The following is an 18811-nucleotide window of genomic DNA, read 5'->3' as shown; positions in this document are numbered from 1 at the left end:
GCATAGGCTCGGTGCCAGCCTATAGGGTTCCCATCACAAGACATGGTGGCCACTTCCTAGCTGAATGGACACATTACTTATCTTTTCCATGCCTTGGTTTCCTCATCTGTAACATAAAGTTAAAAGTATGTATTTTGTAGGGATGTTGCAAATGAGGTGAGTTAGGATTCCCAGTGCAGCCTGGCACATAGCTGTGAGTATGTGTTCCCTCCCTCTGCTGATGAAAGTTTATTTAAAATATCAATTGCCATATCTCCTTAATATCACATGTATGTACTTCTAGTGTTTTCACTACTTTCATTATTGTAATCTCTTATGTTTTACCAAACTCTAATTTTGATATAATTTGTTAAAAAGCCTTATCAAAGAAAACTTCCCCTTTGTCTCCTTTTCAAAAATAAGAATTGAGAAAATTATCAACTTAGAAGATGCTGGCCAACTTGAAACAACGTGGAAGGGAAGCAGTTCTTCTAAAAAAGGAGATACTCTGAGTAAACAGTCCTCAAAGTGGTCCTGAGTGTGCTCCAGATGAGTAATGATTTATGAACAGGAAATCTGGTCGGCTGGGCTTCAGTTAAACAGTGTGGGTAGATGGAAACCAGATGTTTGACCTTCATCTTAGAGGCCCACAGAGCAAGCGGTGTGAAGAGGCGAGGGAAAGGAGAGGGGGAAGGAGAGAGAGGAACAGACAAGGAGACAACAGGGGAGGACACAGACACAAGGAGGGGAGCAGGAGGATGGAACGGAGAGCAGTCAGCCAGCAGGCACTAGTGGGCAACACACGAAATATTTCATCAGCCAGAAAACCTGGTGCTTGTTTAGAATATACGTTTTGTTTTAACCTATGTTCCCATGGCAACCAGATGAAAAAGTTCAGAAGTGTTTTATTAACTTCAACTACTTGGAATACGGAGACCATATGTGTGTGAGTGTATGTAAATATACACGATGTATTTCAAAATTATTTCAATGAAATACCTCTTTTTTTCCAAGTATAGCTCTGAAGGAGTCCAGTTTCCTAAAAGCTAAGCACAAGACTTTTAGTGTGATTTAGCAAGAGGAAGAAAATTTAAGTGTGCGCTCTTCCTGACTGTCAAACCGTCTAATAGAAAGGAAATCAGAGATCTGTAAAAGGGGTCAGCAAATGAAAGCCTGTGGACCCATTTTTGTCCATAATCTGTTTTTATACAGTTTACAAGAACTTTTTACATCTATAAAGGGTTGTGGGGAGAAAAAAAAAAGAAAAAGAATAAGAAGATGAAACAGGATTGTGTGTAGCCCACCAAGTCCCAAATATTTCCTATCTGGTCCTTTATGGCAAAGTTTGCTAGCCTGTGACAGAGAACACAGTCCTGTTGCAAGTGATGTCCATGTGCATAACATAGGTCAGCTTGATGATAATTGGTGCAAATGGAATAATTCTTAGAAATATTTTTACAGACCCACAGAGTGCTGGTTGGATTAAAGTTCATTTGATCAAGTCATGCTCGTCTACTGTGCCTCATCCTCCACAATGAGCAGAGCCAACAAGCGGTGTGCACTGGGGCCAGGCGGGGATGGAAAGGTTCTCTGGCTGCATCACAGGGAAAGCACATGATGTTCTGGGTCTCTGCAGAGTTGTGTCAGCGTCCAAGCTCAGAGCTGGCATTCACCTTTTAAATCTCATAAAGGAGAGTGAGCAACGAGTGTGAAAAGTCACAGAAGAATGTACCTTGGGCTTTGGAGGGACCCAAGGAATGAGGCACACAAAGAGAAACAGTTGGCAGGTTGTACCCCTGCATAGATAAAAGTGACACTGACCAAATAGTAATGTAATGAACCAGAACAGTAGTAATTAAACTCACGGCAACTCAAATTTATTGGGTGTTTATAGTATGCCAGGCATTGTGCTAAGCACTTGCCCTGAATTCTATTTAACTCTCATAATGACCTTCTGAGAACCAAGGGACAGACTCAGAGGTAAATTAACATTTCCAAAGTTAAATAGCGTTAAGAAGCAGAGCCATAGTCTGAGAACACATTCTTAACCACCACCTTTATTGCTTCTCTAATATAGAAAGGCTCAATATAAAGTGTTTGAATAAAAATATACGGGGCATGAATGGAATCGAAAATAAATCTTTATTATCCATATTTTCTCTCCCCTTTTCTTTTAAAAACTATGCTCATAAAACACCTTGAGTAAGCACTGGGTGTCCCAAAGTTTCGTTCTAGATTTTATTTTCCATATAGTCTGAAATGTGCCGTGTCGGGCCATCCTCAGCGCTCTGTACCTGGAGACCCTCCTTCCAGGAGACTTTGATGCTCAGTTTTCTTTGCTGGAAAGTCTGTTCTTTGGTGCCCAGGTCTGCTGACCATACAATAGATCTTAATTTGACTCTACTTGGAAATAAAATCTATTTGGCGACATCCTCATTTTCTTTCATACCTGCTTCCGAGTGGTCTCTTATTTAAAAAGTGTACAGAGGCACCACATGGGAAATTCAGACTGTGCTCAAGGAGAGGTAAATGTGGTCACTTGGCCGCAGCCACGAGTCAGCTGGATACACATAGCTTTGCTTCAACAGGGAAAACAGTGGTTAGCTGGGCCGGCCAGGATCGATCTCTCTCTCTCTCTCTCTCTCTCTCTTTCTCCCCTGGAATTTAGCTAGCAACATTTTAACAAGAAGTCTACAAATTCTTCCCTTTGCTCTTACATTGCTAATGTGTCTAATGCTTGCAAGACTTTTCCCTTATCTTTGTTTTTGTGTAGTTAGGATGTAATGTGTCTTGGTGTGTTTATCCTGTTTTGGAGACTCTCTGACCTTGTGTCTGTGGTCTGATGTCTTTTATTGTTTTTAATAAATCCCTGTTTGGTATCGCTTCGAATATTTCTTCTGATTCCCACTCCCCTCCTTCTACTCCTCCTTCTGGGAGGCCAATTAGTTATTCTAGACTTTTCGATATTGTCTCATAGCTTTTGGGTTATCTGTTCTATTTTTTCCACTCCTTTTACTCTTTATTCTTTCATTTGGTCATTTCCACTAGTCTACCTTTATGTTCAGTAATTTATTGACTATGTTGAGTCTAGTAATGAGCCTGTGGAAGCTCTCTCCATACCTAATTTGATTTCCAGCATTTCCATTTACATCTTTTTTAATAGCTTCTCTCCACTGAGATTCTTCATCTGCTCATGCATGTTGTTTGCCTTTTCCACTAGAGTCTTTAATATATTAATCATAGTCATATTGAATTCTCAGATAGTTTCAATTTCGAGTTATCTCTGAGTCTGGACCCATAGATTATTTTGTCTGTTGGTAGTAGATTGCTTTTGTCTTGTTATTTTTCCTATATCTCATATTTTTTTAATCAAATGCCAGACATCATGTATGGAATAGAAAAGTCTGGGGTTAACAGTATTCATTTTTGGTAAATGGGCACACCTTTCCCTTTGATTTAGACTGCCCCGTGAAAGTTAAGTCAATGCTATGAGGAGTTGAATTACAGTTTGATTTTGGTGTTGCTAAGTTACCTTCAGTGCATCACTGGCTTTAGTGCTCCCATGTTCTTAGAGTGGGCACTAGAGGGGTTTTTCAACATTCCCATTCTGCTTTCAGCCTTCTCTGTGAGACTAGTCCTCAGACAGGCTTACTGTCCGTGGTCTTGATCTTCTCTAAGCTGTAGACAGTGTTTGCTCACTTCTTGGTATTTTCTAGCTTGGTGAGGCAGATGATGAGGAGATGTTGGGGGTTCTTTGTTGCCCTGGTCCAGCTTTAGTCTTAGGCAGACTCTGAGGTCTGGGTCTCAGAGATGACTCCTTTCCAGTGCTCCTTTCCCTTTTCTTCATGGCAACTAAATTATCTTGTACTTAGGCCCAGGACTCTTTCTTGATCTTTGATCTTATGGACAGAGGGATTTTTCTCTTACTTTTTCTGGAGATAAAATAAATCTTCACTTAAACCCTGGTGGAGAGGTTTTTGCCTTTTCCACAGTGGCTTGAGCTTTATTCTATATGCCAGTTCCTTCCCTCAGTTATGCACCAGCTGGGGAGACACCATCTCATCTCCTACCCCATACCCAGCCTCACTAGATAGTACCAGGCAGGGGTCCAGGGAGAAGCCCTTGATAATTGCAACCTCTCTTTGCATCTGGGAATCCCAGGGGCCTCCATACTGTCATACCACATAACTCAGCTTTACCAAGTCATTACAAAATCCCTCTTATCTGCTGAATCCCTCTTATCTGCTTGTGTGGTGTTTGGAATGTCTTCCTCGTGTGTTTGTGTTCTGTTTGTCTTTTTCAGGGACCAGTTAGTCCTCAGATTTCAGGCTACTTGGTGGCCCTGAAACTTCATCACCCTACTTGGTTGAGGTAAGTCATGATTCTGTTGCTTACCTGGTTTTTCCTTACTCTTAGGGTGGATTGATACTCTTTCTCCTTTTCTACATCCTACACAGAAGCAGCACCTCAGAATTTAAATTGGGAAATTTTTTATAATTGGCAAGTTAACAATGAAAAGAAAAGACACACAAGAGAGAAGCAGAAACAGATGAGGGGCCAGAACAGCTTGATCTGGTCCCTAGAGTTGCCCTGAATCCAACCGGGTCATGAATATTGTCTTGGCACCTGTGAGTCCTGCCTATACATCAGGGTTCTGGATTTCTAGGAGATGCTTGCATTCTTAGGACCATGTTTGTATTTTTGTTCACTCACTCATTTGTTCATTCATTTGGGCCATCCTTATTAGGAGCATCTTGATTCGGATTCTCTACTGGGAGCTGAGAATTCACCAGGGAACAAGCGGACATAATTCTTGCCCTCATGGAGCTTTTAGTCTAACTGAGAAAGTGGATATTAAAACAAGTAAAAACTTAAACATCATCAAGAGAAGCATTGGGTGCTATATGAGTTCTTAGGTAGGGAGCTGAGCTAGCATGGAAGTCTCCCTTATGATTAGGAGGCTGTGGAGACTGAAAATGTACCTCTTAGATTTCCAACTACATGGATACCAATAGACTGATGTCCTAGCTCTTGTGCTCTGAAATCTACACTATGTGGACCCTGAAACCGTGAATCCTCATAACTGGCACAGCAGGGAGACTAAGGCATGCTGTTCTGGGAGATGTCTGACTCTTCTGATAGATGACTTTGCATTTACCAAATTTTCTTGAACTGCACTATAGTCTACAACTCTTCCACCTGCTTCCTAAGCTTTCCTGTTTCTCTGACAGTCAGACCTGCTTTGTGGTCTGATGGCTCTCCAGCCTCCTCTGGCCCCCTCTCCATTTCCCTTCACAGGGATTTCCTTAATAAATCTCATGTCCATCTGATCCCAGCTTGGCATCTGCTTTTAGAAAACATAGACTAACCCAAAGGCCAATGCCTGAAAGTGGGGCCAGAGTGAACCAGGTGAAAAGGAGGGGGTTGGGGAATGAGTAGTATAGGCAGAGGAACAGCAGGTTCAAAGGTCTGGTGGGACAATGCTCACTGGGCTTTCAAATGACTAAATGCTACTAGATATCCATTAGAATGGCCAAAAAAAAAATCTATGAAAAAAAAAATGGCCAAAATCCAAAACACTGACAACACCTATGTCGATGAGGATGTGGAGCAGTAGGAGCTCTCACTGTTGCTGATGGGAATAACAAATGGTATGGCCACTTTGAAAGACAGTATACCATTTCTTATAAAACTAAACATACTTTTACCATACAACCCAACAATTGCACTCTTGGTATTTACTAAATGGAGTTGAAAACTTACATCCACACAAAAATCTGCAAGCAGCTTATAGCAGCTTTATTCATAACTGTCAAGACTTGGGAGTAACTGGCACATCCCTCAGTAGGTGAGTGATTGAATAAAACCTGTAACACTCAGATAATGGAGTATTACTCAGTGCTAAAAAGAAATGAGCTATGAAATGCTTTGAAAGGACATGGAAAAAACTTAAATGCAGATTCTTCAGTGAAAAAAAAAGCCAATCTGAAAAGGCTACATACTGCACGATTCTAACTCTATGACATTCTGGAAAAAGCAAAACTATAGAGACAGTAAAAATATCAGTGGTTGCCATGGCTTAGGGGGGAGGGAGGGATGAGTAAGCAGACCATGGGGGGTATTTTTAAGGTGATGAGACTGTTGTGTATGACACTGTAATGGTAGATCCATGTCATGATACATTTGTCCAAACTCATGGAATGCAAGTCACCAAGTGAACCCTAATGTATACTGTGGACTTTGGATGATAATGACATGTCAGTGGAGGTGCATCAGTTGTGACAAACGTACTGCTCTGTGAGGGGATGCTGATAATGGGGAGAGGCTGTACTTGTGTGGGGGCAAGAGGTACATGGGAAATCTCTGTTCCTTCCTCTCAGCTTTACTCTGAACCTAAAACTGCTCTAAAAGATAAATCTATTAAAAGAAAGACTAAGAACAATCTAGAGTGTTTGCAGCCAGGAGAGTTAGTGGTGGAGAGAGATGAACCTAGGGCAAGAGCTGATGTCCTCTCCGAAGGATGTTGGCCTCTATCTGAGACAGTGGTAATTCGCGAAGGAGTCCATGTCAGGAAGGAACACAGACCAATTTTCATTTGGAAAAGTCCTTTATACATGTGATGGTTAGAACGGATTGATAAGGGGACAAGGGAGGGGGCTGCATGGAGGCCAGTGGAGAAAGCAATAACAGAAGTTTCATAGCAGAGACAAAGATACTTAATGAATGGAAGAGACAGGATGTGCAACACTGGAGAAGCACATAAAACTGAGCATATATTGGATGCGAAGAGAAGTTAAAGACATCTTCAGATTTTAGGCTCGAGCAAGAGGCTGAACGATGACCTCACCAACTGACATGCTACCACGCCAGGATAGAGGAAGAGTTCCTTTTGGGGAATGGACATGGAGGAGTTTCGAGCATGTTGAGTTTGGGGTGTCAGCTAGACACCTACGTAGAGCCATCAAGGACATGCTGAGAGTTCGTGGATCTGGAGCTCAGAGTGGAGTGCTGCTGGAGATTGCAGAGTATTCAGTCCATAGATGGTGTTTGAAGTCCCAGAACACATAGGGTTGCAGGCAGAGTTTAACCTGATGGGCTCTGGGCGCCGGGCTCCGGCCATCTGAGGGACTTGGACATTTAAGGGTAGAAGAAGAGGAGCTGGAGAAGGAGACTTCCAGGGAACTAAGAAGACAGCACAATGGGGACCCCTAGTTCTCCCCTGGAGGTGGTGGGGGAGAAATTACCTGAGTTTTTGAGAAAGTGAGGACATTACCCCAGTGAAGAAGCCTGATTGAGGCAGAAGCAATAGCAGGCATGAAGCAGAGACAGGGGCGAGCACAGATCTATGTGGGAAACTGCAAATTGTAGGGGTGACGGGGGAGTGGGGTGCTGCATGTCAAGGGCGAGAACTGATCCTGAAAGGTGAGGGCAGATCCTAAAGGGCCCTCTGTTCTATCTGACAGCTGTGTGGACTCTGTTCTGAAACCTGCCAGGCTCATTTGAGTATTTTAAGCAGGGAAGCAGCGTGATCTGATGTGCATGTTAGGAAGCTCACGGGAGCAGCCCTGTGGTCAGTGATGGGAGGGGTAGAGACCAGTGGACAAAGAGAGGGTGCCTATCTAGGCAGGCAGTGCTGGGGCTGATGCAGTGGCTGTGGGAAGGGCAGGCAGCGGCATCCAGGGCTACGTGCAAAACAGCACGGAGAGGACTTGCAGTTCGATGCCTAACACCTCAAGAAGTTCAGAATTTCAAATTTCCATCTTGTAAGCACTATCCTTGGAGAAACAGGTTATTAATGACAGCTCATTGGTGACAGTCCAGATGTAATTATTCAAAGTGGAAATGTCATCCCTTTAAGGATGTTGAGTAACAGATGTGACAAGTTGGTGCTACTGTAAGTCTTTTTTGGAAACCACTGTGCATCTATCCCCATTACATGCATTTCACATAAAGAGCTACCCCAAATTATTAGATGTTTTTCCTCAGCCACTGGGGGCACAACATTAACTATCATAATACCATTATAAGTTGGTTGTCAACTGAATTGTAAGCTCCTTGATGACATGCAAAGTTACTATAAAATTCTGTAAAAACCCCAATCAGAATGGCTAAAGCACTAGCCATTAATGCTTCTAGACACTCATCCTTTTTTTTTTTAAATATTTTATTCTTAAGCAATCTCTATACCCAACATGGGGCTTGAACCCACAACTCTGAGGTCAAGAGTCGCATGCTCTACTGAGTGAGCCAACCAGGTACCCTTAGATAAGTCATCCTGATACAACCCAATTCAATTTAACAATTATGAAAATGCAGTCTGATTATGCCAGAAGCACAAAATATGGCCATAATGACGTTGTTATGGCTCATGATGGAATTTGCCAAGGCAGTGTAGCATATGTGTGATCACCTGCCAGCATTTGCTGTTAAGAATTCTGTGAAATTTCCTTACATGACAACAAATATCACTGGATTACTTCAAACAGTAAACACCAGATTGAGTAAGACTGAGTAAGACGGAGGTGACGTGAAGGGTTGGGGGATGGTTGATGATCACCATTCTCATTTCTGCCAGGATGGTTATAAAGGGGATGAAGGGAAGGGCGTCCCTTGTGCACTGTCCGTCTTGGATCCAGACACACAGGGTGGGCTTTGAGCTTGAAACTTGGAAACATCCGGTCGTCATCAGAGGCTCCACTGCTTGTCTTGAATCTGATCCAAGGGTAGACAGACCTTGTCCCCTCCACCTACACAACTCATGACAACTTCAGAATTAAGGCTGTGCTTCTTAATTGAGTAATGCTGGCTTTCATCAGCCAGTGGTCCTTCTTTGTCCTCAACTCCTGGTATTTCTGTTCTCCCATTTAGATGCTCTCCATTTAGATTAAGTGGAACATTTCCTTCCTTCCTTCCTTCCTTCCTTCCTTCCTTCCTTCCTTCCTTCCTTCCTTCCTCCCTCTTTCCTTCCTTACTCCCTTCCTCCCTCTTTCCTTCCCTTCCTCCCTTCCTCTCACCCTTCCAAAAATATTTGAGCATCTTATGTCCCCAGTACTAGGGAGACACTAGTATAAAAACAGACAAAAATTCCTGTCCTCATGGAATTTGTGTTCCAGTCTGAGAGGTAATTCAATGTGATCACTAGGTGGATTAAATTTAGGTGTCTCTCACCTTGTGGTGGAACCTGAGGACCTGTGTTTGAATCTTCACTCTGTTCACTTTCTATAGGATTTAAGACATGTCACGTCTCTGAGCTTTAACTTACAAAATGCCTGGGAGGATTAAGTGTTTTCTCACAAAATGTGCACTGCTGCACAAGTTAACATATTATTATCCATGTAACTGAAAACTGCAGATCTAGTGAGCTTTATGGCATTTAAATGGTGGTTGGATTTCTAAATCCAGTACCCTCTGTGTGTGGGCTCCTTTGTGTTTGAGATGAGACAGGAGTGATTTCCAAATTGAGGTCAAAGAACTTGGAGATGAATTTCTTGGGATCACCCCCAAACCAGCCTGTCTTTGAGAAAGCCTTCCATCAAAAAGTGGTCGAGTTTCTGCCTGAACTGTGGTCACTGGAGCCTCCAGTTCTATTCGTTTCATTTCCTTGGGGGAACGTGCCAATGATACAGCCAAAAACCTTAGGATTTTTATCATTGACCATGCTCTCAAGAAATCAGATCATTTTGGAAGCAAAACAACATTGCATTGTATGTTGAACCTTCCTTAATAAAAGGAAATTTAGCTCTGAAGCTAAGGCAGGACCCCTTTTATACGCGCACATAACGCAAAACTTTTGTTGTTTGCTTCTAGTTATTTCTTTTTTTTAAGATTTTATTTATTTATTCACGAGAGACGTGGGGGGGGGGTGGGCAGAGACACAGGCAGAGGGAGAAGCAGGCCCCATGCAGGGAGCCCAATGCGGGACTCCATCCTGGGACTCCAGGATTGTGCCTTGAGCCGAAGGCAGACGCTCAACCCCTGAGCCATCCGGGTGTCCCTGCTTCTAGTTATTTCAAGTTATAGTAATTTCATTCTGATTTTGACTGTACGGTATCAGAAGATGCAGACAATTTTCTTTAGGCCTCTAGAATTTGCTTGCCTAGAAACCTCTGTTTGTCCCAGACTTTTCTACTCTTCATCACTAACCTGACCCATGTCTCATTTGGCCACACTTGGCTGTCCATCTCTCTGCCTGATTTTCCCCAAAACACCTGGAGCCCTGCCCCAAGCCAGTGACAGCCTCTGGGTTTTGCCACCAGGTTCCCAGACATTAGGAACTGTTGCTTTAAGAAAGTTATTATTTATTTGGGGAATATAAAAAATAGTGAAAGGGAATAAAGGGGAAAGAAGAAAAAATGAGTGGGAAATATCAGGGTGGGAGACAGAACATGAGAGACTCCTAACTCTGGGAAACGAACTAGGGGTGGTGGAAGGGGAGGTGGGCGGGGGTGGGGTGGGGTGGGGGTGACTGGGTGATGGGCACTGAGGGAGGCACTTGATGGGATGAGCACTGGGTGTTATTCTATATGTTGGCAAATTGAACACCAAGAAAAAATAAATTTATAAAGAAAAAGAAAGTTCTTATTCCACTTTATGCTTCAATTTTGTGTAGACAGGACAACTAACGGTCATTCTTTGAATATTCTGATTTTCCATTTGAAAATAATTATGATTTTCTGATGATGGCAAGACCCTAAATGATTTTAGCCTGTTAGAATATCAACATTATGAATTGTTCCCTATGTTGGGAGAAAAAAAGAAGTAAAAACAAGATTAATATCAGAAATTTCTTCATGTAACGAGTATTAATTGTGCACCAGCTGCAGGTAAGAAGTTGTTTTCCCTCAGGGTTCCACTGTGGACATAGGGTCATGGCTGCTGTCCCAGAGGGAAAATGCATCAGAAACCAACATGCTTCCTAACGGGGCCAACTTCCCTCTTGTTCGGACCTGACCATTCATGCCTGACCCTGCACTCCTGCGTCCCTCCCCTCAGCCAAGGGGTGGGGGTGTGAGTTGCGCCCCCCCCCCCGGAGATGCTATAACAAAAGATTAGAAGTGGACATTTTAGGAACTTAAAAGATTATTGATCAACCCTCAAATTCAGTTAATCAGAAGCCTAGCCCCAACTTATTCTGGTTAATTGAGGTGTGACGCAGAGCGTCAGAAGGGGCTAACTACACCTTTTGGAGAAATCCCATGTTTGCAGACAGTCTCAGCAATATTTCTTCCGTGGCTCCTAATAACCTGGTGAGGTTGGCAATATGAAGTGTTGGTCTTATTTTATAGCTGAGCAGAAGCATAGCTTTGAATTTTTACTGTGTGATAGAGCCCTGTTCTGCTGGTTATAGGGCTTTAAAAATCAAATTAAGAGGACAAATTAATGAAGGAGTGACCTAGATCATGTTGCTAAAATAAGGAAATCTCAGTAAATTCAAGTACACAGGATGTAGATTGTCCAGAGGGAGTTTCTCCCAAGTAGGGCATGTCGGAGTGACCTCATCCAGAGACTACAGGTCAACTGGTTTATTATGGCCAATTTTTCATCTCAAACCACTGGTGTGGGCGACCACAGGAATTCCTGAAAGATACAGACCAAGGATGATTCTCATGGTTTGGACTGGGTGCTACTGAAGATATTTCCCTTTTGGGTAGTTCTTTGGGAGGGTGTAATATGACACGGGGCGTGGGGGTGGCTTCTGGAGTTTTCATTTACTGGATCTTTGCAACCAGACTAGCCCTCACATAGACAATACGAATTGCCAAGCTTGTTCTAATTCCAAACACGCACAGAAGACTTTTTTTTTTTTAAATTCAGGTGCAGAAACGTGTATCATCCCTTTTAAATTCCACCCAATTAGTCTGGGCTCACTCTTTCTGCTTCCTGCTCTGAAGGGAGAGGTCAGAGTGGAGGGGGCAAGCCATTCACAGCTCCTACCGTCTCCAGTCCTGTGGGTAGGGTCCTGCCTTGTGAAGTGCGGACGAACACGCCAAAGACCTTCCTCAAGGAACCACCACGAGTGAGGATCGAAGAAACGTCAAGGACAAGGATCACTTGTTTTGTCTTCAGTGTGTACTGGAGCTTTGGGCTCAGAACAAATGGACATGGGAACAGCCAGTCCCAAGCATCTAAAGCTGGTGTCCGAGTAAGAGGCCATCCTCGAGGGGCTGGCCTGTGACTCCCTGGCCTCCGTGCTGTGCGCCCACCTCCCCCCCCGACACACACACAGACCTGGGACCTGTTGTCATCTCTCCCCTTCTCCCCGACAGGGGTGCCCTGCTCCCCTCAGGTGCAGACCCTCCACCGGGATTCCAAATCCTCTCTTCTCTTCCTTCAAGGAATCTCCATCCGACAGGTCTCTCTCTCCCATCTTAATAGATTCTTCTTCTCCATCATTCCATTTGGCAACACTAGCTCTAATGTCTCCTGTCCTAAAACAAAATGGCAGCATCAGCAAATTTCCTTAATTTCACGAACTTCTCCAGTACCCGTCACATCTCAGCTCTAAGTTCTGGTGAAGCTTCTTCTACTCACCATAACAGAAATGCTCAACCAGCCTTCTGTACCCACTGAAGTGCCGTTGCCCCAGGTCATCAGCACCTGCCATGTTGCCAAACTCCGTGCATGTGACTTGTCATCGTACCTAACCTGCCGGCGGGTTTTTAGCACCCTTGACCTCATTGAAAACCTTTCTTCCTTCCACTGCCGTGACCCTACTTCTCTTGGATCTTCTCCTGCATGACCCAACCGGAGTCTGTGTCCCTGGCCCAGTCTTGCTCCCCGTCATGCCTCTCACCTCACACGTGGGTGCAGCATTCACATTGTTGCTCTGGTTCAGGGGGTCTTGGGTGGGGGCGGGGTGCAGTGACGGAGAAGCTGGGACCACCCTTCAGATCTGGGAGGTAGTGGGAGGTAAAATGAGAGAGGTCTCCTTCTCCAAAGTAAAAAATGCCCTAACAGAGGGTTTTGCATGCAGAGACAGAGCACAATTGCAGTGTATGCTATAAAGGAAAGGTCCCTTTGGGATTTAAGTGCACTGCAAAAGCAGCCAGAGAGCAATGTCACCAGGCTATATTCAAAGTGACAGTGCACAGGCAGCCCTGGTGACTCAGCGGTTTAGTGCCACCTTCAGTCCAGGGCCTGATCCTGGAGTCCCAGAATCGAATCCCGCATCGGGATCCCTGCATGGAGCCTGCTTCTCCCTCTGCCTGTGTCTCTGCCTCTCTCTCTCTGTGTCTCTCATGAATAAATAAATAAAATCTTAAAAAAAAGACAAAGTGACAATGCAGCAGGCATTCTGGTTCCTTTAACTTGTGCCCTTGAAGGTGGGTGATAAAATCAATCACTGGTCAGCATTTGGGCGGTCACCAGGCGTGGCACCCGGGGCAGCAGGAAGCAACGGCCTCCGGCGGAGACCAGAGGCACCGTCCCTAGAACGGGGCGAGGCAGCCTGCTAGCGGGTACCATGCAGCTCTTCCATAGAAGGAGGGAATCAAAACTCAAAGGCAAAGCTTTGTAATTTATAGTTCACTGAACAAGCTGTGGGGAGGGAGGGCAGGGATGAATCGATTTCGGCAGAGTGATGAATTTATCAAATTCGTATTAGTATCACATTATCAACTCTAGCAACAAAAATCTTCTGCTTCTTATTAAAAATACACGGAGGAGAGACTCTAGGTTCCATTTAGTGTTAGGGCTGCTAAGGGAGAGATGCACAGCACCAGTCAGTTATTAAAATGATTAGTATGGGTGGCAGGCTACTGTTTGTCTAAATATAGAGCAATTATGTGATCTTTTTGTTTTTGTTTTTGTTTTGTTTTCCTTTTTTATTGTATTTAATAGTTACAGGAAATGAAATGTGAGTCAAGGTGTACATTTTCTTTTCTTTTCTTTTTTTTTAGGATTTTATTTATTTGAGAGAGAGAGAGAGAGAGCATGAGCTGGGGTAAGGGGCAGAGGGAGAAGCAGACTCCCCCCTGAGCAGGAAGCCCAGCATAGGCCTCGATCCCAGGACCCCGGGATCATGATCTAAGCCAAAGGCAGATGCTGAACCCACTGAGCCACCCAGGCGCCCCTCTAGGTGGACATTTTCAAGTATCTATTTAACCTATAGAATTTTTGCGAACATGTTCATGTTCCAGTATAAACTCCTGAAAAAAAAAAAAAGGCAGTTCTTCCGTGAACCCAGCTTAATTTAAGAGTAAGGATTTACAACCACCCCTTAATCACCCCGTGGAGGCCAACATTCCAGCTCCCAGAAACAGCCACCTAAGTTCTGAACAATTTCGAGGTCATCCGATCTTGCACCGTGACTTAGGAGAGCAAGCGTGCGTGGAGTCCCGTCTTCTAAACCAGTGCGGTTCCCCGAGCCCTGCTGTATTCGGGTCCCAGCCTCACAATCCGGGTGACTGCATTGCCCTCGTGGGTGGGGGTGGAGCTGTCCTTTCTGCTGGTGATGTTAGAATCCCCAAGGTAAAAGTGTGCAAGTAGAGGCGGTTCTCTATACTGAGCAGAACCCACCATTCTCTGTGGAAATGGGAAGTGTGGTGAATAAGCAAGAGGTGTAGGCAGATGATAGAAGGTAATGGATGGATAGAGGACAGACAAATCGATGATAGAGGAGTAGATAGACAGACAGATAGATAGATAGACAGATAGATAATTGATTGACAGATGATGGATAGACCCCCTGGGGTCAATCACAGGAGGAAAGCCAGGTGTCCTTGCACTTCTGTGGCCTTGTCATCTGGTAAGTGGTAGAGTGGACTTCCTCGGGGTCTGGATGGCAGGAGAGGTCAGGGTGATGGCGGCCATGCCCTCCTGCCCTCCTGGACACCCAGGTGGTCTCAGGAGCCCTGCTCTGACAGTGTCGCCACCGTGCCCCACGTCCAGGGCATGCCCCGGTCCCGCCAGGCCCCTGCCGGCCTCCGCGTCTTCGTGCACAGCCTTTCTCCGTGCAGAGGCTCTTCCTCCACAGCCTGACTGTGCGCAGAACCAGCTCAAGGACCGCCTCCTCTCAGAAGTCCTCCTGGGTGCATGGAGGTCCTCCAGTCTTCCCCGAATTCCTGAGAGGGGGTTAGAACCTCAACACCGAGCCACACAGCAGCCTCTCGTGGGCTCAGTCCCACCCACACGAAGGCCCCGACACTGAAGCTGAAGTGCTGGCCAAGAGGACCCCCAGGAAGGGACTTGGGTCCCTCGGGGAGACTGAGAAACTCCTTTCAATTGTCAGGAGACCCTTCACTGCCCCCAAGCAGGTGGTCTTAGGTGTTAGTGTTCGCAGGGAGATGGCGCCCCGTGGAGGCAGATTTCCTGGTCTCAGTGGGATTCACTGCAAGGTGGTGGCAGGGGCGGCCGGCCCCCCGGGGTGGACCGAGGCCCGGAGTGGCTGACAGCAGGCCGGCTTCCGTGCGGCACCATCACCGGCTACTGCGCTGAGGCTGTAAACCCATGAATAGTTTGTAACGGCAATAAGATGTCCCGTCTCGCCCAAATCCACCCAATCTGTATTGGAGCGGCTCGCCCAATCACGGCCACTCCGTCACCAGGCCCCTGAGGTGAGCTCGGGGCTCCCCCAGCACATCGAGGGGGATAACAGGAGTCTCCCTGGCTCTCAGGGACAGTAAATCCTGGTCACACATGGGCTGGGGGAAAAGTGGTCACGAGTTTCAAATTCCACAAAGCACATTCACGGAAACAATCTCGATTCAACTCCAGAATAATTATGGATTACTTATAATAAGATAATGAGTATATAACACATAAGGGATAGTAATAAAATGAATAATAAGGTATATGAAGATACAAGAGCAGCCAAGTTGCAGGTGCATCTGAGGCTCAGCGGTAAGACAGAGGAGTCTGTGCCTGGTTCTGGGAGGGCAGGGCCGCCGTGGCTTTAACCACAGGACAGTTCTCTGCTCCAGGGAATCTGAAGGGCAGAGGAGCCCTCTTTGCTGAGCCTGTTGCTTTCATGGAGTTTTCTGCAGCCTCTCCATCTCCTCCCAGACCCAGGCAGAGAGGGGCTCACAAGGCCGGGCCTGCCAGAGGCCGGGAGAGGGCTGCTCTCTGCTCTCCCCAGACAGGACACTGTGGCCTCTCGGGAGTCTGCCAGCTGGCATCAAGACGCTTACAGCCTTTCCCCACTGGGAAGCCAAGTGCCCAGTATGGAAAAAGAATTCAAACTGTAATTTAGAGTTTTGCAACCAGCCTTTTACAAACAAAAGGGCGATGCACAAGCCACTGGGAACTCAGTAGCCCCCTTCACCTATGTCCATAGAGAGAAATGCTCATATTTACTTAGTCCTTTCAAGCACAATCGCACACCGTGTTTCCTCGGTGGCTGCAGTTCCATATGCATTAACTAGGATTCTTTCGACATAGAGGTGACATTTAGCCAAGTGGGTAAATGCTACAGTCGGAGCACTTCGTTGCATAGTCATTGTATTAGGAGCTAGGTGGACGGTTAGGGAGTCAGGGCCGGGGTCCCCAGCAAGAAAATACGGAGCGGGAGAGCTAAGATGAAACAGCCCCGACATCCTGTTCTGCAGCTGAGACAGGGCCGCACTCACACTCTGCTTTGCAGCCCTTGCAGAGACGACTTCTGCAAAACATCCTAAAATAAGACAATTAACCAAAAAGCATTTATAATATCACGGGCAAGGGTCTGTGAAGACCTAAGCCCCCCGATGTCAGTAGAAAAAGATCATCAGCACCTTGACATTAACCTCATAGATGGATACGTGACCAAAGCCCTGATTGGCACGACTCAGCACACCCTGGTTGTTTAAAAGAGAGTTCTGCAAAAGAGCTCATAAAACCCCTAAACTTAGGAACTCTGGGGGCAACCCACGGGGCCCCCCCGCCCTCTCTGGGAGATTTATACTTTTGCTCAATAGACTTTGCTTGGCTGCCCGTCACTCTCCATCCGGTCCACCTCTTTGTTCTTCCAAGCTGGGTGACCAAGAACCATGGATGCTAAGGGAACACAGATCCTGTAACACTTGTGCTCAACCAGTTGGTGGCTGTTTTACGTATTTTTATCCAACGGAGTGCTTGGGGCAGCTGTTCTGTCCAGGAAGCTGCCTTTGTTGTTTGAAATGAAGGGCACAGAGAAGCAGGGAAGAGCACGGTTTAGTAGCTGGGTCGGTGGGACACCACTGGTTGTGGTCATCCGAAGTGTAGACGCGCTGCCGATCCTCTCTGAGCCTCACCTTGCAGGTAATATGTCTGTAAGGCACATTTCAGAGGATTTCTGTGAGAACTAGCAAGGAGTCTGTGAAATGTCTCAGTGAATGATGATCGCTTTGTTCTTTTCAGCGGGTGCTCTGAGGGCTTGAGCTCCTTCCCACCCCACAGCCATCCTGAGGAGCATCGCTACCTCCTTTTCCAGAGAAGTGAAGGGACTTCCCCATGACCACATGGCCAGGGAGGGATGAGGCTCTGAGCGGGGCTCCGTGGACCTAGCAGCGTGGACCCAAAATCTGAGCTCTTTGCTTCTCGAAGAGTCATGCCAACAAGGGGTCCTGGTGAGTTGTGGGCTCTCCCCTACAATCTGCTGGGGGGACGTGGTGTGGCAAGTGCAACAGGGAAGGTAGGAATGAAGACCATGCCCAGAACGGAAGGCAGACAGGTCAGTGAGGGTGCTGGGCTGGGGTGGCCCCGGAGGGGCTGAGGAGCATGGGGAGAGGGGCAGGCAGGCACCTGTCAGGGTTTGGGGCATCCGCAGCCTCCTCGGGGCCCCAATGCAGGAGCTTCTGAGAGCCGATCGCCGGGTGTTTGAGGCCTGCGTGCTCCCTGCACACACAGCAGGCCGCTGGGCCAACGCTGGATGGCCGGGTCAGAGTTGAAGCTATTTCAAGAGCTGTCTTTGATATCCAAGAGCTGAGGTCTGGAAACTTCTAGAAGAGGCAAATGCCTTGCCCAGTGTGACAGCTTCTGAGTTATTTTCTTTGGCAGCCGATCCTGTGTCGTTGATCCAGACGAGCCACCACCCAGCCCTAGCGGCTCCACCGGGGCACCGGCCCAGCGGAGGAATGACGCCGCACCTGGGCAGCCTGCGGCTCCACGGACCTGCCACTTCCATGGCAACGGACCCTTTACCAAAGGAACGGTGTGAAGTCACTTGGGACTGAAATAGAACCGTTTTCACCTCCTTTGCTCCAGGGTGAAGGGACTTGGTGTTTCAGTCGGCCCAAGAAGAAAAAGACTCTGCGTTTATGAATGAGGATGATCACGTAAAACTCTTACTGCACTTACGTAGCTGAACGTCTTCCCAGAGAAAGCTGTTAATCGTTGATGGCACAGGAAGCACAGCGACTGAGCCTCAGAGAGAAACGGGGTTCCTGATTTATCAGCTGGAAAACACTCTAATTGCTGGACGTAAGGTCTGCAAACCTGAGAACAGCACACGGTGCGTGCCATAGTTACACAAAGGCTCTCTGTCCCTGCCCAAGCCGGGCGCTCCTTTTATAAAGAAGTGGAGGCAAAGACTATTTTTAACAATATTTTTATTACACAAACAATAAATATTCGCTGAGGAACACTGGAAAAAATAGAGGAGAGCATACAGAGAAAACAAACGCTGGCCCAGATTCTACGGCTGATCCTCGACAGCAAGTTTTATTTTGCACTTTGCGTTCCTGAAAAAAGTGTAATAATTTATGTAATTCTCAGTTCTTCTTCTCTTAAGATGATACCCGGGATATTGATGTTATGGCTGCTTTTTGTTCTGTGTTTAAATAAAACTATAATAGTTGTATGCTTCCGAACAGAATTAAAATATGATTATTCTGTTACAATAATTCATAAATTACGTGCTTTTCTGCCACTAGCATTC

This window comes from Canis lupus, chromosome 25, assembly GCF_003254725.2.
Source record: "Canis lupus dingo isolate Sandy chromosome 25, ASM325472v2, whole genome shotgun sequence".
Classification (NCBI taxonomy): Eukaryota; Metazoa; Chordata; class Mammalia; order Carnivora; family Canidae; genus Canis; species Canis lupus.
The sequence above is the reverse complement of the archived record's forward strand: the minus strand, read 5'-3'. Positions refer to the sequence as shown.